Source organism: Castor canadensis, chromosome X (assembly GCF_047511655.1).
Source record: "Castor canadensis chromosome X, mCasCan1.hap1v2, whole genome shotgun sequence".
NCBI classification, from domain to species: Eukaryota; Metazoa; Chordata; class Mammalia; order Rodentia; family Castoridae; genus Castor; species Castor canadensis.
This window is the reverse complement of record NC_133405.1, coordinates 137,874,169-137,901,549: the sequence shown is the minus strand read 5'-3', so window position 1 is coordinate 137,901,549 and position 27,381 is coordinate 137,874,169. Positions and strand designations below refer to the sequence as shown.

Here is a 27,381-nt window from a genome sequence, read left to right as displayed (position 1 = left end):
AAGATGGCAAAAATAGCAGCTGAGATGTAGCAGTATTTAAGGCAGCAGTAACAGCAGCAGCAGAGACAAAAGCAGTAGCTGCAAGCAGGTGACTGAAAAGTTCCAGAGAGCATCTGGAAGTGGGGGTAGAAACAATGGGGGTCAAAGGTGGTGGAGCAGAAACAAGAAATTGCAGACTTGGGTCATTGGAAGAATCCAGAGGGCTGCTAAGGACCAAGAGGCCCAAAGCCTTTGGCCCAAGAGCTATAACATTAGCCACTGTAGGAGCTAAGGCTTGTTCAAGAGCTATAACATTAGCAGGCACTGCTTGTTGATTAGCTGCTGTTTTAAAGGAACAGTGGAAATGCACTCAAGATCAGTACCTTGGGATGAAATGCTAAGCCACCAAAAAAACAAAGGATCACAAAAGGAGGCCACTAGTTAGGTTAAGAGTCAAAGTGAGTTAATGGTCAGCTTTCCATGACTGTAAACAAATACATGTGATAGTTAACTTATAAAGAGAAAGGTTTATTTTGGCTCATTGTTCTACAGGTTTCAGATCATGATTGGACAGATCCAATGCTTTGGGCCTGTGATGGGAGTGTTGGATGGCCACGTTGGAGAACACATGGAGGAGCAAGCTTTGCACTTTATGAGTATGGAAACAAAAGGAAGAGGAAGAGACTAGTGTTCCATAATCCCCTCTGAGGGCATGCTTCCAATGACTAAGGATCTCCTAAGGGACCCCATCTCCTTCAGGTCCACAGTACCTTTCATAGGACAATGATGGAAACCCGTGCTTTAACACATATACCATAGCACTGGGTTGAAAAAAAAAAGACAAATTCATCTCATGTGGCAGGTAAGCAAGCAAGCAAATACAGTTATTTCAGGTAAAGATGAGTGTTAATGAAAAAATTGCACAGAGGGAATCCAAGAAGAATCCCCTGTTTACAATGTTTTCTCCTTTTGTGTTTTTCTCCAAGAAAAAAGTTAAGACAAGTCTGATGGCACAGGTGTTAAGATTCAGGGACTTCCTCATATCACCTTGCTGAGGAATCATACTTAGGATAAATACTTTACGTGGAGTGAATTTTGAGTGTGAGAAAATCATCAGATGTTGTCTTCTAGGGCTGGATTTTCATGGAAGCAGAATGTCTAGGTATTTCTCAATAAACAAGAAATATTCACAAGTCCCATGGACAAAGATTTTCAAAGATCTACTAATGTATAAGCTGTTCAATATTTGTTATTATTGTGCATTAATCTAAGCTTCTATTTCACTCTATCTGCAATTTTTTGTGATGGTAGGATTGAACCCAGGTCTTACACATGCTAGGCAAGCACTCTACCACTGAGTTACAACTCTAGCCCTCTGCCAGCATTTTAACTGAGATTTACCTTGATTGTGTGATTGTGTCTGCTTGGGGTTTCTTCTCTTCCCACTTTCAAAATATCTGCTTGATTTTTTTTTCACAGAAAGGTCTGCCTGAAGGATATATGAATTTTTAAATCTTGTCCAGGGATTCATTGAATGTCTTTGGAAAAAAAGAGTGAACAAATTGCTTTTTTTCCCTTTTTTTGGTGCAGAGTATTAACTGTGCTTGTTCAGAGCCCAAAAGGAAGATACTGTGGGGAAATGAGGTCAGCAAAGGCCACAGTGAAGCACTTTTTCAGTTTCAGGATGATTTAAAGTTTTCCACACTGTGGAACTACTAAAAATAAAACAAGAAGAAAGACATTTTTATTAGAGTTTTCTCTTCATGTAGGTGACTCCCATTGGTTAAAGTGCTGAGAAAAAGATGTTGGCTCTGTGTACAGAGAATAATGGGGCTATAAAACTCTTCTTGATTGAGATACATATAAAAATAGTCAAACTTTAGACAAAAAACTTCTTGAAAAAGGTGCTTGAGGAAAGTTGAGCTTCAAATTGAAATATTTATATATATATTATATGTTCAATGCTCTGTATTTATAGGTCCACATCTGTGGATTCAACCAACTATGGATTGAAAATGTTAGAAAAATTTTGCGTGTGTAATGAATATGTACATACTATTTTCTTGTCATTATTCCCTTAAAAATACAGTATAACAACTACTGACACAGCATTTACATTGTTGTACCAGGTATTCTAAGTCACTACAGATGGTTTAAAATATATGGGATGGGGCTGGAGGCATGGCTCAAGTGGTAGAGTGTCTTTCAATCAAGCATGAATCTCTGAGTTCAAATCCCAGTACTGGGGAAAAGAAATCAAGTATACGGAATGATGTGTGTAGGTTATTTACAAACACTATGCCATTAAATATATATATACACACACTCACACACACACACACACACACACACACACACCACACACACACATGAGGGATTCAACATCCACAGAGTTTGGTATCCAAGAGAGGCCCTGGAACCAATTTATCATGGATACCAAAGAATGGAAGCATTTCTTTCTCTCTTTTTTTTTCTTTCTCTCTCTCTTTCTTTCTTTCTCTCTCTCTCTCTCTCTTTCTTTCCTGTCATCTGTCAATCAAGAGATTTATGTTATAAATTATTATAGTCATATATTTTATACTTTGTATAATTGTACTATAACAATGTGTATATATAACATTTAAGCATTTTATATTATATATGTTATATATGTAGTTTTGTATATATACATATATAATACTTTATATACATATATATGCATGCAGGTATATAACCACAAACATATACATACATCATGTGAGTACATCTAGCATGATAGAAGCAATGTTTTTCCCAACTTTTGTAACTGGAATAATCAGTAGACTAAATAGATTATCTTTTAAAATCTTTCTATCTATCTATCTATCTATTTATTTATTTTGCTTAAATCTCCTCAGCAAGCATTCTGTCATGTGAGCCATACTCCCAACCCTTTTGTTTTTATTTTGTTTCTGAAGTGGGGTCTTGCTAATTTTACCCAAGCTGACGTCAATCTCATTCTCTTCCTGCCTCTGCCCCAAAGTAGCTGAGATTAGAGGTATGTGTCAACATGCCTGGGTCTAATTAAAAGCATTTATGTATTGTATATGCCGCTTATTTAAATGTTACTAGACATGGTTAACCAAAACATACAAGAGGCACTCAGGAAATTCCAAGACAACAAAAGCAAAGTATATGAGAAAACCCAGAAACAAATAAATGAAATCATAGAAGCCCTAAATAAAAACCAAACTGAAACTGAGACCACAATAAACAGAGAGATAAACGAATTAAGGACAAAAATTGACAATATTAAATAGGAAGTAATCCATGGTATGGAAAAACTCAGAAAAAAGAATGACATAGAAATACAAAAACAAAATGGAAGGCCATTCCAGCAGAATAGAACAAACAGAAGACAGAATCTCAGAATGTGAGGTGAAATGTCAATTAAAGGAAAAACTGAAGAACTATTAGATAAACAGTGCAAGACCTGTGAAAAGAAAATGCAAGACATCACTGACTCCATCAGAAAACCAAACCTGAGAATCATGGGCATTGAAGAAGGAGAAGAGGTGCAAGCAAAAGGAACACATAATATATTCAACAAAATAATAACAGAAAATTTCCCAAATCTAGAGAAAAGTATGCCCATTCAAGTACAGGAAGCCTCCAGAACACCAAACAGATGTGACCAAAATAGAACTACCCCATGACATATTATAATTAACCCAACAAGTACAGAGACCAAAGAAAGAATATTGAAGGCTGTAAGAGAGAAAAAACAAATAACATACAAAGGTAAACCCATCAAAATCATAACAGACTTCTCAACAGAAACATTAAAAGCAAGAAGAACATGGAGTGAGGTCTTCCAAGCACTGAATGAAAATAACTTCAATCCTAGGATACTTTACCCAGCAAAACTATCATTCAAAATATATGCAACAATAAAAGTCTTCCATGATAAGCAGAAACTAAAACAATATATGACCACCAAGCCACCACTACAAAAGATTCTCCAAGGAATTCTGCACACAGAAAATGAAAGCAAATAAAACCATGAAAGGGCAGGCATTACCAAATCACAGGAGAAGAAAAGGCAAGAAAGTAAAGAGTAACATTGATTCAGCTATACATAATCAAACTCTTAACCAACAAAGACAACTACATGACAGGGATCACCATGTACTTATCTAAATTCCTCCATCAAAAGACACTGACTGGCAAACTGGATTAAAAAGGAAGATCCAACAATCTGCTGCCTACAGGAGACCCACCTCATCGACAGAAATAAGCACTGGCTGAGAGTGAAAGACTGGAAGAAGATTTACCAAGCCAATATTCCCCGAAAACAGGCAGGTGTAGCAATACTTCTCTCAGACAAAGTAGACTTCAAACCTACATTGATCAAAGGAGATAAAGAAGGACACTCCATACTAAAAAAAGGGGAAATACAACAAAAAGAAATAACTATTGTCAACCTATACGCACCCACTGTCAATGCACCCAATTTCATCAAACATACTCTGAAGGACCTAAAAACATACATAAACTCCAACACAGTGATAGTGGGAGATCTTAATATTCCCCTGTCACCAATAAATAGGTCATCCAAACAAAAAATCAGTAAAGAAACCCAAGAAATAAATTATACCATAGATCAAATGGACCTAGCTGATGGCTACAAAATATTTCATCCAACTTCTGCACAATACACATCTTCTCAGCAGCCCATGGAACATTCTCAAAAATTGATCATATCTTAAGCCTCAGCAAATATAAGAAAATAGAAATAATCCCATGCATTCTATCTGACCACAGTGCATTAAAACTAGAAATCAACATCAAAAACAGCAGTAAAAAAACATGCAAACAACTGGAAACTGAACAACACATTGCTCAATGACGAAAGGGTCATCGATGAAATAAAAGAGGAAATTAAAAGGTTCCTGGAAGCTAATGAAAGTGAAAACACGACCTACCAGAACCTATGGGACACATAAAGGGAGTCCTAAGAGGAGAGTTTATAGCCATGACTGCATAAATTAAAAGGGCAAAAAGATCTCAAATCAATAACCTAATACTACAGCTCAAACTCCTAGAAAAACAAGAACAAGCAAATCCCAAAAGAAGCAGAAGAAAAGAAATAATTAAATTAAGGGCTGAAATCAATGAAATAGAAACAAAAAAAATACAAAAAATCAATAAAAAAAAAGCTAGTTCTTTGAAAAAATAAATAAGATTGACAGATCCCTGGCACACCTGACTAAAATGAGGAAAGAAAAAACCCAACTGAGTACAATCAGGAATGCAAAAGGGGAGATAACAACAAACACCACGGAAATCCAGGAAATCATCAGAGACTACTTTGAGAGGCTATACTCTAACAAATTTGAAAATTCTGAAGAAATGGACAGATTTCTAGAAACTTACAACCACCCAAAACCGAACCAAGAAGATATTAATCACCTGAATAGATCTATAACACAAAATGAAATTGAAGCAGCAATCAAGAGTCTAAGAAAAAAGAAAAGTTCAGGACCTGATGGATTCTATCAGACCTTTAAATTAGAACTTATACCAATCCTCCTTAAACTATTCCATGAAACAGAAAGGGAAGGAACACTGCCTAACTCGTTTTATGATGCCAACATTACTCTCATCCCAAAACTAGACAAAGACACCTCCAAAAAGGAGAACTATAGGCCAATTTCCTTAATGAATATCAATGCAAAAATCCTCAATAAAATAATGGCAAACTGAATCTAAAAACACATCAGAAAGATCATACACCATGACCAAGTTGGCTTCATCCCAGGGATGCAGGGGTGGTTCACCATACACAAATCTATAAATGTAATACAGCACATTAATAGAAGCAAAGACAAAAACCACTTGATCATATCAATAGATGCAGAAAAAGCCTTCTACAAGATCCAACACCACTTCATGATAAAAGCTCTAAGAAAACTAAGAATAGAAGGAATATACCTCAACATTGTAAAGGCTATATATGACAAACCTACAGCCAATCAACATCACAATTAATGGTGAAAAACTGAAACCAGTCCCACTAAAATGAGGAACGAGATAAGGATGCCCACTATCCCCACTCCTATTCAACATAGTACTGGAATTTCTAGCCAGAGCAATTAGGCAAGAAGAAGAAATAAAAGGAATACAAGTAGGTAAAGAAACTGTCAAAATATCCTTATTTGCAGATCATATGGTCCTATACCTTAAAGACCCAAAAACTCTTAGACACCATAAACAGCTACAGTAAGGTGGGAGGAAACAATATCAACCTACAAAAGTCATTAGCTTTTCTATACACCAACAATGAACAAACTGAGAAGGAATATATGGAAACAATTCCATTCACAGTAGCCTCAAAAAAAATCAAATACCTAGGAGTAAATTTAACAAAAGATGTGAATGACCTCTACATGGAAATTACAAACTTCTGAAGAAAGAGATCGAGGAAGACTACAGAAGATGGAAAGATCTCCCGTGCTCATGGATCAATAGAATCAACATAGTAAAAATGGCTATACTACTGAAAGTAATCTACATGTTTAATGCAATTCCCATCAAAATCTCAATGACATTCATCACAGAGATTGAAAAATCTACTCTAAAGTTCATTTGGCAACACAAGAGACTACGAACAGCCAAGGCAATACTCAGCAAAAATAAGCAATGCTGGAGGTATCACAATACCCGACTTCAAACTATATTACAAAGCAATAGCAATAAAAACAGCATGGTACTGGCACAAAAACAGACATGAAGACAAGTAGAACAGAATAGAAGATCCAGATATGAATCCACACAACTGTACCCACCTCATTTTTGACAAAGGTGTCAAAAACATACAATGGAGAAAAGACAGCCTCTTCAATAAATGTTGCTGGGAAAAGTGGTTATCCATCTGCAAGAAATTGAAACAAAATCCATGTCTATCACCCTGTACTAGTATCAACTCAAAATGGATCAAGGACCTAAATATCAGACCTGAAACTCTGAACTTACTACAGGAAGGAGAGGAAACACTCTGGATCAAATAGGTATAGGCAAAGACTTCCTGAACACAACCTCAGCAGCCCAGCAACTATGAGAAAGGATGTACAAATGGGACTTTATGAAATTAAAAAAGTTCTGCGCAACAAAAGAAATGGTCTCTAAACTGAAGAGACCATCCACAGAGTGGAGAAAATATTTGCCAGCTATACATCAGACATGGGACTGATAACCAGAATATACAGGGAACTTAAGAATCTAAACTCTCCTAAAATCAATGAACCAATTAAAAAATGGGCAACTGAACTTAATGGAACTTTCTCAAAAGAAGAAATTCAAATGGTAAAATAGCACGTGAAAAAATGCTCACCATCTCTAGCCATAAAGGAAATGCAAATCAAAACCACACTAAGATTCCACTTTACACCTGTTAGAATAGCCATCATCAAAAACACAACCACCAACAGGTGTTGGCCAGGATGTGGGGAAAATGGAACCCTGGTACACTGCTAGTGGGAAAGCAAGCAGGTGCAACCACTCTGGAAAAACATTTGGAGACTTCTTAAAAATCTAAACATAGACCTGCCATATGATCCAACAGTCTCACTCCTGGGGATATACCCTAAGGAATGCAACACAGGTTATTCCAGAGGCACCTGCACACCCATGTTTATTGCAGCACTATTCACAATAGCCAAGTTATGGAAACAACCAAGATGCCCCACTACTGATGAATGGATCAAGAAAATGTGGTACTTGTATACAGTGGAATTTTACTCAGCCATGAAAAAGAATGAAACCTTATCATTTGCAGGTAAATGGATGGAACTGGAGAACATCATTCTGAGCAAGGTCAGCCAGGCTCAGAAGACCAAAAATCATATGTTGTCCCTCATATGCAGACTTTAGATCTAGGGCAATTGCAGCAGTGTGGTTGGACTTGGATCACATGACAAGGGGAGAGAACATATAGGAGATATAAGAATAGGTAGAAAACCCAAACATGAAAGCAGTTGATGTCCCCACTCCAGAAGAGCTAATACAGAAACCTTAAAGCGACAGAGGTTATCATGAGAAGGGGATCAGTAACCAGTGCAAAGATCAGTTAGAGATGAATTAACATGGGTCATAACACATGTGTACACGAAAGCAATGCTAGGAATATTTCTGTATATCTATCCTCAACTCAACTAGCAAAAACACGTTGTCTTCCTTATTAGGCTTGTGTTTTTTCCTTCAACAAAACTAGTGATAAAGGCAGAACAGGACCTGTCTGGAACTGAGGGAGGGAGGGGGGTAAAGGGTAGGGGATGGGGGCAGGGGGGAGAAATGACTCAAACAATGTATGCACATGTGAATAAATGATTAATTAATTAAAAAAGTTAAATGAGATCATAAGAGTGGGGCCCTGATCTGATAGGATTTGTGTCTTTATAAGAAGAGACACCACAGTGCTCCAGCTTTCTCCCTGTGCATGTAAGTGAGAAGAGGCCCTGTAAAGATGAAGTGAGAAGGCAGCCATCTGCAAGCCAAGAAGAAAGCCTTCACTCAAATCAGTGCCCAAATCAGTCGGCTCCTTGATTTTGAACTTCCAGTCTCCAGGACTTGAGAAAATAAATGTTTGTTGTTAAATTCACCCAGTCTATGGTATTAGGTTATAACAGCCTAAGCAGAATAATGCAGAGAGTCTCCCCACAATTCTTCTCATGATGCCCCTCAGAAATTTTTAACCAATTTCTCATATTAATGTATCTTTAGTCACATGAACCTACTTCTGATTTCCTGATTAGATCCTGGCAGATCCAGAAGCTGGGGGAGAGACAGGAAGATCATACTTACCGGTCAAGATGGCCCCATCTTCAGAAAATGGAGCAAAGCAAACTCAGGTAAAGACAGGATCCTAGCAGCACAGCTCCAAGATGCTCTGGTCACCTGTACCAGGAGCTCATGCTGCAAAAACATTAGATGTAGAACACCACACTCAAATGGGCAAGCTGTGGCCAGAGCAACCCTTCAAGGCATCTCCCCCATAGAGGCAATTGGGCTCTCTGCTTTCTCACTGCTTCCTTTAAACCAGTCATTCAGACATTTCCCCATGAACTGAAAGTGACCTACATCCTTCTGCCTGACTCTTCATTCCTGCCTTGTGTGTCTGAGAGACAGGGGACTGTGCTCCTGATTCCTTGCACCCTCCCTGCTCTAAGATGTGTTAGTAATAAATCTTTGAACTTAAAAAAAAATATATATATTCCTAATTAGGAATATTAATTATCTCCTAAATTATCTGCAATAGAGATGATAACTAGCTTTGATTTCCAATGAGGGCAAACATTGTAATTTGTGGTAAAGTGCACTAACTCAACAGGGTTCTATTTATTTATTTTATGTTGAAATTCAATACATAGTGATTGTAAAGAGAAGAGCATAATCTCTGTGTGAGAAGTATAAACATTCATGTATCCAGATATAAATAGTAAATCCCTTTTATATTGCATACTTGAATGAGGGCCCATGGGGGAGAGAATTAGAGGGAGAGATAAAGATGAGTAGGAAACTTTCCTTTCATTTAAATTTTCTTCCCTTAAGCATTAATCTAGTATTATGAATTTTTTCCAGCAATATGCAAAATTATTTCCTTTTTTTCCTTATATTATTCTGAGCTGACATGAAAACTCTATCAGTTCTCATCTTTTTTTATCCTTTTTTGAGCTATGGAAATAAAAATTGTTATTCCTGAGTTTTTTCTGTCTTGTTCTCCTCATCCCCCTCCTCCATCTTTTCTTTCTCCTCTTGCTCCTTGTCTTCTTCCTCCTCATCTCCATCCTAGGATTTACTTTTCTCTTTGCTTTGTAATCTAAGCCCATACCTTCCAAACTCCATGAGACATATTTTAGTTTGTTTATATAGTGTCTTTACATCCCTGCCTGATGTATTGTGAACGTCCTGCTGTCCTTCTTGGCTTTTCCCAGCTAAGCTCATGCATTCATAAATGCTGTCATACAGGTATACATTTTATGTGCATCTATAAGGTAAACTCCTGATGGTAATGAAATTTCTGTCCTAGAGACTTCAAACTGAAGAGGCTTGATGTGAACTCATGAATGACTTGATGGAAGTACAGAATATTTAGAGAATTATGTATTATTCATCTTTTTACTGTGTATTTCTTGAACATCTGTTATGTGAAAATACCTGTCCAAGAGTGAGGTATTGTACAACAGTATACACAATGACAAAAATCTTTTCTCTCCCAGAACCAATATTGCTGGGAACATGGGAGAGAAATTTTACTCACAGAAATATAGATAATAGAGATTTTAATTACAAATTATCATTTTGTTATTTAGCTACTTAGAGTAATAAATTGACCTGAGGTTTATAAGAATGTTAGTACAATAACTTTGTTTTGCATTTTAAATTTTGCTTTTGGGAGGATGATTGTGTTTTTTCTGTTTCATTTTGCTATTTTTTTAAGCAATGTCTTGTTGTATATCTCTGACTCGCCTCAAGATTACTATCCTTCTGCCTCAGCCTCCCGAATACTGGGATTACAGAAATACAACACCACACCAGGGCAAAAAGCTTGTTCTATTTGATTTGTTTATTTATTATTTATTTATTCATTCATTCATTCATTTATTCATTAATTTGTTACAGTGTGAAAGATCCAACCGGGGACCCTAGACATACTAGGCAAGTGCTCTACCTCAGCCTGGTCATTCTTTTAAACTTGTCTTGTATTATTATTCCCTCAACTCTTCCATTGTTCTTCAGATCAGCCTCAAATTTCCATATCTCCTTGGTAGTAAATACTTTAAAATATATTGTGTGTGAAAGACAACCCCACAAATTCATTGTCTGAGAGTGGATATAATAAATGCTCAAAAATACCTCAAATTTACATGTTTAGGGGTATTACATTGTAATTATATACTTACATTGGTTGAGCTATGGGAGTGGTACACGAAACACATTCCTAATGTAGGCTTGCTCTATCAGAAAAGGAAATTTCTTGTCTCATGGAAACAGAATGCTTAGGCCAAATTGAACCCATCAGGTCTGCAAAGTGACCATTTATGCCTCTGTCATTTCTATCACATAAGTCCACACCTGACGTCTCCCATTGACCAGATTTTTCCTAGCAGAAAGAGCTTTCTCTATATGACTGGGAACATGGCCACCATAAGCTCAAAGTCATCCACTCAACTTGACTTAGTAACCCTAACACAAGATCCTGTCACTCTTAGCTCCCACAGACAAAACTGCTCTAGAGGACAAAGACTGGACATGTTAAGGTACAACAAAATTTCAGTTATATAGAAGGAATAAATTCATGAGATCTATGATATGACATAATGAATATAGTTAATAACAATATTGTATACTGGGAAATAGCTCAGAGAGTAGATTTTAGAGTGCTCTTATTAGAAAAAATGCTAAGGTTTTGAGTTGCCTTTGGTTCTATTTTGTGTTGCTATAGCAGAACACCATAGATTGGGTAAAGAAGAGAAATTTATAAAGAAAAAATTCTTTATAAATTAGAGGCTGGACGGTCCAAATTCAAGGGTTTGCATCTGGTGATAGCCTTCTTGCTGCATCATCCCATTGCAGAAGGCAGATGACAAGAGAGAACAGAAGGAGAGAATGTTGAACTTGCTTTTACAACTCACCTTCATAATACTGACATTAATCCATTCACCATGGCTCTGTCTATAATCACCTCTTATTAAGTACCATCTCAACATTGTTGCACTGGGGATGAAGTTTCCAACAAGGAACTTTGGGAGACACATTAAAATCATAGCAAGACATAATGTGTAATTTAATTAGCTCAATTTAGTCATTAAGCCATCCCATAATGTGTTCATATTTTAAAACATCATGTTGTATACCATAAATATAAATGATGTTTATCTGTTATTTTAAAGAAACAAATCATTTTTATAAAGAGGGACTATAAAGTGACTAGACCAGGGCTTAAAATGAAGTTTGTATTCAGTGACTTTTAATTCTTATAATCAATTCCTACTGATTATATGACTTTCTTGTGGCATACATTAGCTATTATAATCAGTCTCATGGCATGTACATGCAGATATCCACTAAAAGTTCTGAAATGATTATAATTTCTCTCAAGACAATATAGGTCAGAGAAGTTACCTTTTCTAAAAATATGAAGAAAAGGAAGAAAGTGCATCCCTTTCTGTTTTCCTTGGCATGAGCCTATTGATTGACTTCCAAACTCTTTTAGCATGTTGGATGTTGTCTTGAATATATTTTCCCATTATGGTCAGTGGATTTTTTTCTCTTTGTTTGCTACCTTCTATCTCAAAAGCTCATTATTCTATATGCCCTAAACATGTTTATTTTGATTTCAAGAAAATTGTTATAGTCCTAATAGATGCAAATGATATCTACACCACTTAACATCTGACACTGTTTGTAAGCTGTTAGCATATATTTTAGTAACCTTAGCAGATCTATCCATAGGCTTTAAACCTATAAAGTGGTTATGAGGACAACCAGATCTTTGTCCCAGGCCTGTCTTTTTCTTCATGCTTAGATACTTAATGTTCCCGTTCTAAATTGTGCATTATGAACTCTAACAACCTCATGGAGATTTTATGGAATATTGCAGCCAATCCTTTGTATTTAATTTTAAGTAAAATTTTTCTTATAGTAGTATACAGAAAAGTACACAAATCTTGATGAATTTTTACAAAAGGGACAGCATGGTGTCACCAACAAGAAGAGAAAAAGTATAACCGTATCCCCTTTCTGAAACATTCATTTGTGCCCACTTTGAACCACTACAGTCCCCCAACATGGTAATACTGTTCTGGCTTCCTTTACAATGGATTCCTCCTGCCTGTTTATAATGTCAAGAGAGGCACAAGGTGGACTTTCTTCATTTCCACCCTACTTTGGGCTTGGAATCTATTTTTATAATTTAATTTTCATTTTGATAGCATTCCAGTTGTGAGATAGGCAAATGTGTGGGCACAATCACCCTTAGACCAGAAATCCTAACCACAATTTATCATCTGACTTCCAGAACAGCCTAGTAGATGGTATATCACTTTCTTAAAATTTTCTTTATAAATATTTTATCATTAACTAGATGATCAGGTCTGGTGTTATATCCCACATTTACAAGAAATAGTTTGTGGATTTTCACATGTTCTCTTTAGACCAAAACTATTTACATGTGATGACCCCAAGTCACATTTATCCACATTGGGCCATAGCCAACTTTCTCAAGGCTACTTAGGTCTTTGGGAGATGGATCTTTATCCAATTTCAATTTAGCTTATATTTTACAATCAGTTCTTCAACCTATGGACTTTGAGTTTGTACTTTCAAATATTTTTCACATGATTCTCTCACTAATTCTTTTCTCTCTCCCATTCACCTCACCTTCCCCCCACCGCCCCATTTTTCTCTTTTCTATTTTATCAGCACAACTGTACAGAGAATATGAGTAATTATTTAGCAACAGAAGGTTGACCATATCTCTATCAGGAAGCTTAAGTTTTATGTTCAAGCAGATTCTTTTTCCACTAACGAGGAAACATAAACATCACTTCATTTGCAAGTTCATACCCTCCTTAACACAAAGAATAACATGGGCTTATCATATTGAGCTATTTCTCACAGTTAGATTTCCTAGTTCTGATAGGGAACTTTGAAATAGATAAGAGGGCACAAATTTGGAATGTAAGATGATTCTCCTATTAACATTTATGAGGTCATATAATGCTTGAAGCAAATTAATCTTTATAAAAATTCTTTAAAACTGCATCTCAGTTTATATATTATGGCTACTTACTAAGATCATTTCACCCAAAATAGTGAAATATGGGCTAAACTGAAACTGGTAGTTTCTTAGAAAAGAGAATATGTCAATAAGAGAAACACTCTATTAACTATTCCCTCATGTATAAATATACTAAATTATTTTCACGTAGGGTATTAACACTTGAAAATGTACTCACCAGTTATTTTTGAACATTAAAAATTAGATTTCCTCAATTCATAGCATGAGCAAAGGAGATATATACTCAAATTGAGAATTCCTTGAATTGGTTCAATGTACCTCATGCAGCAAAGAATAGAGTTAATATACTTTAAACCAAAATGAGATCATCATTTGGACCAGAAACTAATAGTTTAGGAACTTTCCTGATTCTAAATTCAGCTTGGAGTATAGGAAGTTGGTGCTTAAAGCTCTTTGAATGGTAGTAAAATGTTTCCTGCTATGTGCTGTAGAGGTAAAGATACACACCAATCTCATGGGGGAAGCAAATCTCAACCCTTTCATCATAGCCAGTGATATATTAATTATGGAACTTCTCCTACCTTCCTATAGCTCACTAAAAGGCATTCCAGTCATTGTTGAAACTGGATTTCTATAACTTGGCTTCTCAGGATTCTTCCATTCCTCATTAGGCAAGATACAATTTATTCATTTGTACAATTGGGATATAGGAATATAGGAGTGTATCTCAGCATGGTGCAGGAGGATTGAGTAGGGGGTAAGACTTTGTATTCAGAGTTTTGCAGTGGCCACATGTTGAGGTCAAAGAATACAGGTGGCCCCATACTTTCTTGGTAGGGAACCAACGGTCAATGCACCATCTTTCTGATGATGAAAATGAGGTTGGATGCAGGAAACTGTAATAAAAGCCAACCTCTATCTACAACAAAGCAGAACAAAATACCAACGAAAGGAAAGACTGGTTGCTATGCCTTAGTACATGATGCATTCAAAATTCCAAGCTATATTTTCCCCTTAAATTATGAATTGAGGAAAGTTTGACTACTATAAACACTTTTTCATGGCTGGATGCTAGTGCCTTTAGACTCATTTGCCACCTAAAACGACTTACCTAGAGTTTATCTGATAGGGTATGTCAGAAATTGATTTCAGTGTTTCGAGCAGTTCCTCCAATAATTGATCAAAACTTTTGCTTTTAATTTTTATTTCTGTAATTTCATATTATTACCACATTTTGGTTAATAATATTATTTGGTTTCTGGATTTCACATTAAATAATACCATTAAAACTTAATGTTGAAAGGACTTTTTGTAAGTATACTGTTATAAATCAAGTTGCTTGGTAACCTGGAAAATCTTGCTCTGTGTTTAGTTGATACTTCATGTCTGAATAGATCCTTTCATGGAAACAAATGCATTAAACTTTTCAGAAACCACATTGCATGGGGAAAAAAAGAAATGCAGCCCCACTCCTTCTAAACACTGTTAATAAACACGTGAAATGTCAATATAACAAATATACAAGTAAATGTATTAAATGAGGAAAATACATGTTTCATATACTAAGAGGTGGCAAATGTGCATTCTCAGGAGGAACTCATTTTGGATAAGGGGAAAAAAAAGCAAGTGTTTGACAAAAAAGTGCCCCATAAATCAAACATTTAATAGTTCAGGTGAGACAATGATAAATATTCCTAAATGTCAAAATTAATAAAATTGCCTGGGTCAAAGAAAGGAGATTTTATTCAGATGCTGCTTTTCATTAGCAATCCAATGAGTTTGAAGGACTTTCCCAAAACTGTTGTTAATCCTTATAGCAATTGTGCAAGAAAAATCTTATTACATACACTGTAGAGATGAAAAATAGAAACTCACAAGGCAAAAGGCATTTATTGGTGCCATCTGTGGCTATTTACATTAAGCAACACCCTGGGGCAGGTGAATTTGATGTTGAGTATGTTGGTTGTGAATATGGGCCCCATAGACACTTGAAAGGTCAACTGAAAAAAATTTAATTTTGATTAATGTCACCGATGCAAGAATATTACTAATATTTCTTGGTTATCATCCTGAAGGATTCTAGTAAGCAATTGATTCAGTTAGCATTCAGTTTTTCCTTTTTCCTGTTGTCACCCTAGTCATTCCTTTATTCAGCATTTGCTCATTCATTCTGCATTCACTCAACAAATATGCTAAATATCAGCCAGAATCTAGGCTCCCCACTTCATCTTTCTGCATTGAGCTGAAACAAGGATTTACTTTAACAAGGGAGGTTTTCCATTACTGGCCAGTAACTTGTTTCCTGCCACAGTGGTGTTTTCTCACCAAGTTTAGTTAGTAATACCAGTGTCTGAGTTCTTAAATCACATGCCATTTTTTAAGCTATTAGGTCAATTTCCATCTCCTGAAATAACTTTTAACCTTTTTTATATGTAAAAGCACAATACAATTATTTCATGTACCTCAATACTGCAATTATATCATGCAATTATCTTGGAATTCTTTTCTTGGAACATTGCTTTATGTGTTTGGAGGATTCCAAGCTCAGTCAGAAAAGTGGATTTTGAGAGACAACACATGCTACAGCTGATTTGAAAAGTTATATTTGGTGGGTGGTGGAAATCAAATGAACTCACAGGTATTCTTTGCCACCGACACTATTTGCCAGTTTTAAGTACCTTCTTTAAGTGCAGCCATTCAGAGATTCTACCATGCAAAATCATAAAGGAGTTTATGCAGATTTACTTTTAAATGAAGTAGGGTTGTTGCTAATACTGGCTGTAAGATGTTGCATAATTCCAGAAGAGGGGACTCAGGGGTGGAAGATATCTGTAGTGGCTGGGGTGGAAGCCAGGACTCAGAATCATTGTAATTGTAGATGAAATAATAATTATTTGAGATCACTTGCTAATCAGCAAAACCATGGAAGAGGCTGCTGACAAGGACCAGTGAGGTAATTAAGGTGAAGCACTGTATTTGCATACATTTACACTTTGATCATTGTTTGTAAAATTCTCTCTCTAGAAATAGACTTGGCTTCTCTGAAGTTGCATACTAAATCAAAGGAGCGGGTCAATGAGGAGCTGTAGCACATCCATATGCTTTCAAAATCCCACCCAGAACTCTCTCACATAGACAATTATTTAAAGACTCTCTTATCTTTAACTATAATACTTGGTTCACCTTATGCTTTTATGTAATTATTAAATATCACTAATTAATAATTGGCTTTTTGGCATCTGCAATACATATTGAAGTTGGGAACTTTGCAAACACATTTCATGTGCTTGTGAAGACATATCAATATTGATCATATAAGTCTTATATTCTCTATTTGTTGAGTGACCTGTTCTAACATTTAATCAGAATTGTTTTGTACCACTTTACATCAGATGTCAAATACTTTAGATTAAAGGAACACAATGCAGGTGGAAGTTTTAGATGTGATTGGAACTTTAGCATTACCAAAATTACCATGTGTATTTCAAATTTAAAGTGAAGCTTAATTGAAAAGGAACCCTCCTGAGAAAACCCCATGTCAAAATATTTTAAAGATAGCATTGCAATTTGAAAAGTCAAGCATGGAACATGTGGTATGGACCATGCCTTTTAGTAGCTGTATAACCTTAAGGAAGTCAATTTATCTTTCTGTTCCTAAAATCCTAATTTAGAAATTTAAAGAATTGGTCTCTAATACTCAAATACCAGTAGGATATAGTCTAATGGCTATACAGCCAGCAATAATCATAGTAATAACACACATACACAGAAAGAGAGAGAGGAATTTACATACATAGGTACATGATCATTCTAAAATTCTGTTCCGTTAATTAATGATTTGCAACTTATTTTTTTAAATATGTTTTCTTCTTGTAAATATTTATTACTAATCCTAACTGGCAATAATTTCAAATTGATGGGACTTTGCAAATGAACTTGAGAGACTGAATATAGAAATGGCAAAAGGATAACTGATATACGACAAAAGAACACTGACTTACCAGCTATTCAGCAACCAGTCCTTGAAATCCAACCACACCCTCTGCAATAGTCATTCCAGAATCGTCAAGACTTCATCAATTTCTTCCAGATTTCCTACTTATTGTCTTCTCTTTGAACTCTGGACCAACCAGAGAAAATGAGATAAGCTTCCCAATCCAATTACATGAGATTCTCTACCTTCTAGTTTGGTCCATCTCTGGCGCTCCCAGCCAACGGCTTCTAATTACAGCATCTCCAAAGTCTTCCATTTTTTCCCTATAAAGTATTCACTGAGTCTCCACCTGTCTTCTAGTCTATGCCAAATTCAAGTGCTGAACCTCTTGCTATATCCAGTTCTGAATGAAGAGCCCATTCTGGCTTTCATTTGGAGGAGACACAGAAAGGTCTTCTTTTATTTCCATAAACTCGAGATGGTTTTTAGTAACTATGAATGAAGTAGGTATACAGACTAAACACATCACCATAATTATTATGACACAAGTGCTATTGGGAGGTGATACAACCTTCAGGAGGTGAGACCTACTTGGAGGAAGTAGGTCATTGTAGACATGCTCTTGAATGGGATTTTGGGACCCATCCTCTTTCTTTCTCTTTCTACTTTCTGACTGCCATGAGGTAAGCAGCTTTGCTCTACCACTTGCCCCCGACCATGATGTTCTGCCTCACCACAGACCTAGAAACAGTGAACCCTGCTGACAATAGACTGAAACCTCTGAAGCCATGAACCAAAATCTTTCCTCCTTTAAGTTGATTTTCTTAGGTATTTATTTTATCACAACCATAGAAGCCTGACTAGTATGTGAGCTAATTTCCATTTTGTACTATGAATGTTTCTATTTGGAGGAAATTGGGAATAATTATGGTCAACTCCTGAAAGAATGGAAGAGTAATGTTTTCTGCTTTTTTGTTTCTTATTAACAATTACATATAACTTTCCTACAAATCCCAGTGGTATTGGTGGTGGTTTTTCTTCTTGTTTTTCTCTGGTTTATCTGAAAATCCACAGCTTTAGAAAGTTTAGTCAGCAAGGCAAAAAATAAACATGAATGTAGAATTCAGGTTGTTTGCATAGTTGATTTTGTATAGAAACAAGCTTTTAGGGTGAGTGATCTAAAATATCTTCCCATGGGAAAGTTTAACAATTGGAAGGCAATTCATCAGATGGTTGTACAGAAAGGACAAGATTTAGAGAAAATATGTACAGCTGAATAGGAGATTTTCTCTGTAGTTCACTGCATTTAAGTGATGCCAACAGGAGATCAAGATAGTTGACTCCAGGAGTTCTTTTTGTGGGTTTGTTTTGTCTGGGCTTTTTTTTTTTCCTGCTGGATCATGTGATCCTTGGCATTGACCTCTGAAGGCTCTCTCCCTTGTAACATGGTTTCTTACTTGTGGGCATTTATAAAAAAAAAGGAATAGAAGATGAAGCACTCAGCTTAGACCTGTGTGATGTCTCTCAGCCACCCAGGTTTCACAGAGAATCTAATGACAGCCCTTTGGTGTGTCCCATTCTCAGAGACAACCCTTGGTCTCTCCAGGAATTTCACTGTTGGTGCTTTGAAGAAGCAAGGCATTATACAGTTTAATTTTAATGCAATTTAAGCAAAAGAGACTCAGGAGCAAGTTGTGGATTTGATCCCTCTGAAAGGGAAAGACAGACAATGTTTCCAAAAATAAAAGCTTTTGAACATAAAATAGAGAAATTTTATCCTCTGTGTTTGATGCTACTTCACTGCTGTTTCCACCTGTTTCAGATAAAATTTCAGTGGAGATTGCCTTCCTTTTTAACCAGTTTCTGGAAACAAACTCACCCATAATTTTAAGTTATTGACAGGCTTTGAAACATTTCTTATAGAAAAGGCACCTTTAAGACTTAGCTCTCTTATATTTCCTCATATAAAGAAATCCCAATAGACCTATAGGTCTGTATCCACACAGTTAGGCATAGTAACGTGAAGCATTAAAGGCAGATCAGACAAAAGGGCTCTGTTCAACCTCTTACACAAGCTCATTGAGACCTTTTGGATAAACTATTTTGGGAAAACAAGAATGGGAAGTTGGGGCACTTGTTCACTGATTTCCATCTCTGATTAGTTTAGGGGTGGTCTCCAGGGTGTTCCCTTCCTGGTATGCCATTCTGTAGGCAGGAATGTAGTGAAGCAATGAAACTGATTACAGATTATCAGATGCTGGGCAAAGCCCAGGTGCTGAAGTTGTCTGCTATGCCAGGGCTGAAATCAGAATCACATAGAGGGGTGCCAGGAAGGTGGCAATGTAAGATAGGTTTTGTGATGTTGCCATCTGTTCTATGAAATAAATGTAATTCAGGTTGAAGAAAGCCACAGCACATTCATAGAGAAGTTAGTTATCTGTATTTGGCAAGTATGATGTATGGAAGTCAAAATCAAGAATAATTAATTTATACTAGATTTTATAAAGGTGAAAGTTTTAAAGTAAGGTAATTCTGTGGTCAGGGAATGAGTATTATAATCAAACCAGGGAAAAGAGGAGGAAAGATGACAAAGAACAGACCTTGTTTCCAATGCTTTCTGGAGAGAGAACGACCCAAGTTTGGTGGAAATATATGTTGTGGAAGAATCAGATTATGGAGAATAAAAAAAGACCTAAATGGGAAACATGAAATTAAGAAGTTTTAAATCTCAGTCACAAAGTGGATTAATTTTGACTGTATTATATTAACACATGACTGCGTTTTAGTTATTGACCAGTAAAAAATGTATGAATTCTACTGACTTCTTGGATCAAAGGCATTTTCTTGTAAGCCAGTCCTTTTTCTGTTTGCAGAACAATGATATAGAGAACTGCTAGCCATTCTGCTTGTTTAGAACCTACTGTACCATGAATATTTTATTAGTGTATATTAATTACACAAAGTAGTTTCATTGTGATATCTCCATACATACATAGAATGTACTTTCATCAAATTTACCCCCTCCATTACTCTTTTTATCTCCCATTCTCTTTATTTGTTTTTATAATTTTTAATGAGTATTTTGATGTCTCTTATCTTAAGTGACCATTCTGGTAAAATTGACAAAATGCCATAAGAAGAAATACCAGTAATTTTATATTCTGATTACAAAATTATTTTTCATTAGCTATCTAATGGCATTATATGTTGACCAAGATATATAATCCTGAATGTTTTCTACCAAAAATATAGAAATGGAGGCAACAAAATGAAACCTATGCCAATGGAACAACCCAGAAGTAAAAACACCTTCTGAGATGATAGTCATTGCTATGAAATATAATGCTTATATCCCACATACCAGTGTAGTGAATTAAAAATATTTATCTCTCAGTTTTCTCTATCATAGCTTAATTTGCCTTTTAGATGCAATTACTGTGTTATTTATTTTAGAAGTACGTTATATTCTATTTTGTGGCTGTTAGATTACAGCTTTACATACTTTATATTTGTTTTGTTAAAGTAATGTCTAGCTTATTCTAATTTTGTTTATTGCCATATCCTATCCCCAAAGTTACACAAAGCATTAAATAAGAAAGTGCATCTTTTTGTTCTCCTAGAATATTTCACACATTAATTAGCAGCTGGGCTTCTTTGAGAGTTGGTTAAGTGTTATATCACCATGAACTATCAATGCTGTCTTCCATATTGATTTCCACTTGATGTGGTACTTTCCACAGAGCCGAGAAGCATCTTGGCTTTTAATTTGCACTCTTCCTTCATTCAATTCTCATTTAAAGAGTGTCAATATGATGCTTGGCACTTCAACATGGCTTATTGGTCCTCATTCAGCATTTTAAACATACTTTTATTGTGGTAGAATAACATTGTTTCATGATTATTCATTTCTGCAGCTTCAGTAACCTTTGAACTCTGTGTGGTTAGAACTATATCGCAAATATTCATGCACATTTCTCCTACCATTTATTTTTCCCAAATACACATCCATAAATGAACACATCATACTTACTCCATTTCTTGCCTAGATGAAGACCATCAATAACCACTTGTCAAATGACTTGAATCATGGTACCCAAATCACAATATGTCCCTTCCTCAGAGAGCCTGTAAACTGAAGAGGTATAGTCAAAAATCATATGTCCAATTGGGTATGTAATTATGCCTTGCTTCTTAGTCCAGACAAGCTGGGAAAAGATATCAGAGAAAAAGTGATCACTGAAAGATGATTCTTTAGCTGGAATTCATTGGATTTTGGTTATTTGATAAATTTGATTGCAATTTTCTTCTTGAATTTTCTGTCATTCTCATGGGAGTGCTTCTTGCTTTGGAAAAACATGGTGAACACCTTTGATCCAGCAAGATAATACCCTGTAGACCCCAGATGGTACGTTCATAGAGACTTCAAGCAATAGGACACCTCTCCTGAAAGAGTCAGAGATATAAATTGGCCAGTGAGTGCATTCTGCTCCATGTCAGCCCAGACCCAGTTTCTGCAAGAGAATGATGACTCTCATTCAAATATCCCTTTCCCTGAGCTCCACAGCATTTCTCATTGATACTCCACTTTTAGTGCTTGATTACACCCAGCTTTTTTCCTTTTGTTAATTCCTTCTAATGTGAGCCTTAACGTTTTCATTTATGAGTTTTAGTAAAAAGCAAGGTTTCATTTGCATAATTATAAGCTTAAGACTGACAGGAGGAATAAGGTATTGGAACACTTGATAATTGCTTTGACCACTACCTCTTGTGTTTAAAACCTAGTCTATATTACCTAAATTTAAATATTTCAAATTTGAAATTTTTGAAAGAGAATTGATATGAATTGCTGGGTATCAAATTTATGAGAGCATCCTGTGACACTCTGATAAGGTTGTAAGAGCCCAACATATATAATTAAAGACAGGTAAGAAATCATTCCAGAGCATCCAACTTTGCAATGAACATTATGGATAAATTTAACAGGGTATGTGAATCCCTTGTAAGTGTGTAAAATTGTGTGTGCTTTTGTGTATTGAAAGTTGCCATACATTTCATCCAATTTCCAAAGGGACATTTTTAAGAATAAGCAGAAGAAAAGACCCATTGTTTTTCCAAAGAGAGATATTTATTTTCTAGGCTGATTCTAGAGGTAAAGAAAGTGCTGCCATTGCTGGGCCAGGACAGGAAAAACCTCCTCTGAGCAGATTTCATCTTCAACATTGTTTAGCATCCAGCTTATCAGTTCAGTAGTTCTACTAAGCTTCCATACTCGAGATGGGAAAGGCTCCTTGGGGTTTCTATGTAAAGACTATACAATCATGCTAGGATGAATAAGTAGCTAAAAGTATTTTCAATGTTCTCTTCCACTAGCAAAAAAATCTCTGGATTATTCAAGTTGTCAGTTCACTGGGCTGAAATGTCAGTTCACAGAAGGGTGGTCAGAGAAGGTATTAGTCAAAGCTTTGCTTTTCTCTTTCAGGAACTTCTTCTCTCTGGCCTATATCTCTTTCCTTTCTAATTCCTCTTTAGAACTTAATCCTACAGAGCAGTTTCTGCTGGAACTATTAGTTTCTCCAAAGTCATCCAGTGATGGATTGGTATGAACACTGCTCTGCTTGTCTTTCATTCTGTACTTTCCCTGGCCCAGCCTAATTTGATTTCACTAGACAAGCATTTTTTCTATCAAATAAGTCTTAGAGATCAATCATTTTGTTATAAATCATAACTATAATTCATAGCAACTTAACGTTATTCATTTTGGAGATTGGACAATGATTATGTTTTGCAATGATTTTGCACTTATTGTGGTACTTTTCTGAGATTCCTCTTGGCATTAAGGAATGATAGCACATTTTATAAATACAAATGCTTCATACACGGTAGGATATCAACCACAAATTAAGACATCTTCCAGGCAAGTATCTTTAAAAATTTGTCAAATGCAGGAGCAATTATCTGGTAATAACAGGGAAAAAACTCCCACACCATATATCTGTAGTAAAAAATATTGCTGAGAACCAAGCAGTCTTGACATTAAATGCGGTCCTTAATGTATGGTGTTCAGGTCCCTTGGAATCTCTCAGCCTTTTCAGGGGTGAGTTAAAATTGTCTTGATGATGATATTGAGGTAATGTTTGCCCTTTTTAATCACTGGATTGCCTTTTGAGTCAGAGTACAAAAGTAGCACAGGAGAAAGCTATTGGTTCTTTAACCAATTCATGATAATAAACTTTGCTAGTTGTCATAGTATTCTGCCTTGATATGCACTGATGCCTTATAAAAAGACAGCTTCACTTAAGAATGTCCTCAATGAAGCAGAAAATGACACTAATTTTACTAAACCTTAGTCCTGAGGTATATATTTCCCCAATATTTGGTATGACAAATCAAAAGTATACATGTAGTTCTCCTGGTACCAGTACTTTGTTTATGAGAAGAAGTATGTTTGCAGTTATTTGAGTTGTGTGCTGACATGGCCACTTTTTTCATGGAATATTATACCACTCTGTAAGGGTTCCTTCTGAGTAAACTCTGATCCTTTCAACTTACAGATATTTTCTTGAAAGTGAGTAGAGTGAATTGTTCATTTTGAGGATAATAGCTGGCAGCAAATGTTGTCAGTGATGACACCAGACTGCTTCCCAATACTTAAAGATGTCCTTAGCAAGATTAGTGGTGATTTTAACAAATGGTATATTTTTAATACTATACAATAAAATATAAAAATATCTGAAAGATCTGAAATACTTACTGAAACACGATTTTTCAAATTGGTAATGCATGATACAAAATCATGCAGTAGCTAAAAGATCCATTGAAAAGGCAAGATAGATGCATGGATTTTAATATCAGAGTAATAATATAATTGTGGATATTGACTATAGATCCCACATTTTAAGCAATCTTTCAGAAACAACCCATTTTTACCTTCTAGGTAGAGTGCCAAAGAAGGATATCTACAGTTGCCTGAAATGGCTATTACATTGCTCCTTCCTTTTCCAACTACTTACCTGTTTCAGATTGGATTTTCTTCATAGGCTCAAACCAAAACAATATGTCACAGATAGAATGCAAGCATCCATATTAGAATCTATCCATCCTCTAGGAAGCCAAAAATAAAATATATTTATGAGAGCATAAATGATAATGCACTTTCCAGCTTTTTATTTTCTGGTGTAAATATGTTTATTTCCTTTTTATTATAAATATTTTTATTAGGATATTTTCATTATACAGGGAAGAGGTGAGTTGCAGTGACAATTCCAATCAGTCTTATATTGCACATTATTTAAATTACCCCATCGTTTCTCCCCCTTAACCACCTCTCCCCCACTTAAAGCAATTGCAAGTTTTTCAGTTTTGTTTCATATAGGTATGTGAAGTCCATCAACTATATACCATCACCTTAATCTCCTTCCTTCACCCTCCTCCCTCCCACTAGTACCTCACACACATACTGTGCCTATTTTATAGTCCTGGTTTTCATTATTAATATTTGAGCTGACATTCAAAGGGATGTCTCAATGCATGAGCTTTACTTTGGTCTGCTCAATCCCTTCAAATACTCTTCCTTACCCCTTTACCTCTCACTGCCCGTTTTCAACAGCTTTCAATACACATCCTTATATACTCTACCTTCACATCTTATTGTATATGATATTACTGATGCTCTATCATTCTGTTTTCCTTCTTTCTTTCTCCAAGTTCCTTAGAGTGGTTCCACTGTTACAAATATGTTCTACATCTGGGTTTGCATATGATCATGCTTGTTCTTGTGTGTATGTTTACCTTTGGATCTATCTTCCATATATGAGAGACAACGTGTCTTTTGTGTTTCTGATCCTGGCTAACTTCACTTAAACTGATGTCCTCCAATTGCATCCATTTACCATCAAATCCCATGTCATTATTCCTTGTGGCTGAGTAATATTCCATTGTGTATATATATCACAATTTCTTGATCAATTCATCAGTTATAAGGCATCTGGGTTGTTTCTAGAGCTTCGCTATTGTGACTAGTGCTGTGATGAACATCAGTGTACAGGTGTCTCTACTGTATCCTGTCTTATGTTCTTTTGGGTAGATTCCCAGGAGCAGTATCACTGGATCATAAGGCAGTTCTATCTCTAGTTGTTTGATGAATCTCCATACTGCTTTCCATGGTGGTTATACTAATTTGCATTCCCTCTAGCAGTATATAAGGGTTCCTGTATTGCCACATTCTCACCAGCATTTGTTGTTGTTATTACCCTTGATTATGGCCATTCTAACTAGGGTGAGATGAAATCTAAGGGTTGTTTTGATTTGCTTGCATCTCTTTTATAACCAGGGAAGTTGAACACTTCTTTGTATTTTTACTGGCCATTTTAAATCTTCCTTTGAGAATTCCCTGTTTAGTTCATGTACCCATTTCTTCATTGGGGTGTTGATTCTTTGGGGGCTCATGTTTTTGAGTTCCCTGTAGATTTTGGATATTATTACCTTGTCAGATGAGTAGCTGGAAAAGATTTTTCTCTCATTCTGTGGGCTGTCTCTTGAGTCTGGTGACTGTTTACTTTGCTGTGCAGAAGCTCTAAAGCTTAATTCAGTCCCATTTGTTCATTGTTTCTCTTAGATGCTGAGCCTTTTGAGTTCTGTTTAGGAAGGTGTTCCCTATACATATCTATTCCAGTGTATTTCCTGCTGCTTCTTGAGGTTGTTTCAAAGTTTCAGGCCTTGAATTAAGGTCTTTGATCCATTTTGAGTTGATTTTGGTATGGGGTAAAAGACAGGGATCTAATTTCATTCTTCTACATGTGGATATTCAGTTTTCCCAGCAGCATTTGTTGAAGAGGCTGTCTTTTCCTCATCCTGTGTTTTGGGATCCTTTGTTGAAGATCAGTTGGCTATAGATGCATGGGTTTATGTCTGGATCTTCCATTTTGATCCACTGGTCTTCCTGTCTGCTTTTGTGCCAATACCATGCTGTTTTTTTGTTATGGCTCTGTAGTATAATTTGAAGTCAGGTATTGTGATGCCTGTACCATTGGTCTTTTTGCTCAGAATTGCTTTGGCTATTTGAGCTCTTTTGTTTTCCATATGTGTTTCATGATTGTCTTTTTCTATTTCTGTGCTGAGTGTCATTGAAATTTTGATAGGGGTTGCATTGAACATATAGGTTGCTTTTGGTAGTATGACCATTTTTACAATGTTGATTCTACTGATCCACAAGCATAGAAGGTCTTTCCATCTTATGATATCTTCAATATTTCTCTTCAGTGGTTTATAGTGTTCATTAAAAAAGTCTTTTGTTTCTTTCATTAAATTTATTCTGAGGTACTTCATTGTTTTTGAGGCTACTGTAAACAGGATTGTTTCCCTGATTTCTTTCTTAATCTGTGCATTGTTGGTATATAGAAAAGCTACTGATTTCTGTATGTTAATTTTGTATCTTGTTACTTTGATCAAAGAGTTTATGATTTCTAGTAGTTTTTTGGTAGAGTTTTTGGGGTCTCTTAGGTGTAGGATCATGTCATCTGCAAATAGGGGTAGTTTGACTTCTTCCTTCCTATTTGAATCCTTTTTGTTTCTTGCTTTTGTCTTATTGCTCTGAGTAGTAATACCAAAACCATATTGAATAGTTGTGGAGAAAGTGGACAATGCTGTTTTGTTCCTGACTTTAAGGGGAATGGTTTCAATTGTTTTCCATTTAGAATGATGTTGGCTCTAG

General features: G+C 35.9%; 1 long non-coding RNA gene across 1 annotated transcript in view; it reads left to right on the top strand.

The window, feature by feature from the left end:
- LOC141419759 (uncharacterized) overlaps positions 1-27,381 on the top strand; it is an 86,502-nt gene that overhangs the window by 7,331 nt on the left and 51,790 nt on the right. Inside the window, exons 2-3 of the long non-coding RNA XR_012444430.1 lie at positions 532-841; positions 8,751-8,846. This is a non-coding gene — a long non-coding RNA (uncharacterized lncRNA). The remainder of the gene's footprint in view (positions 1-531; positions 842-8,750; positions 8,847-27,381) is intronic.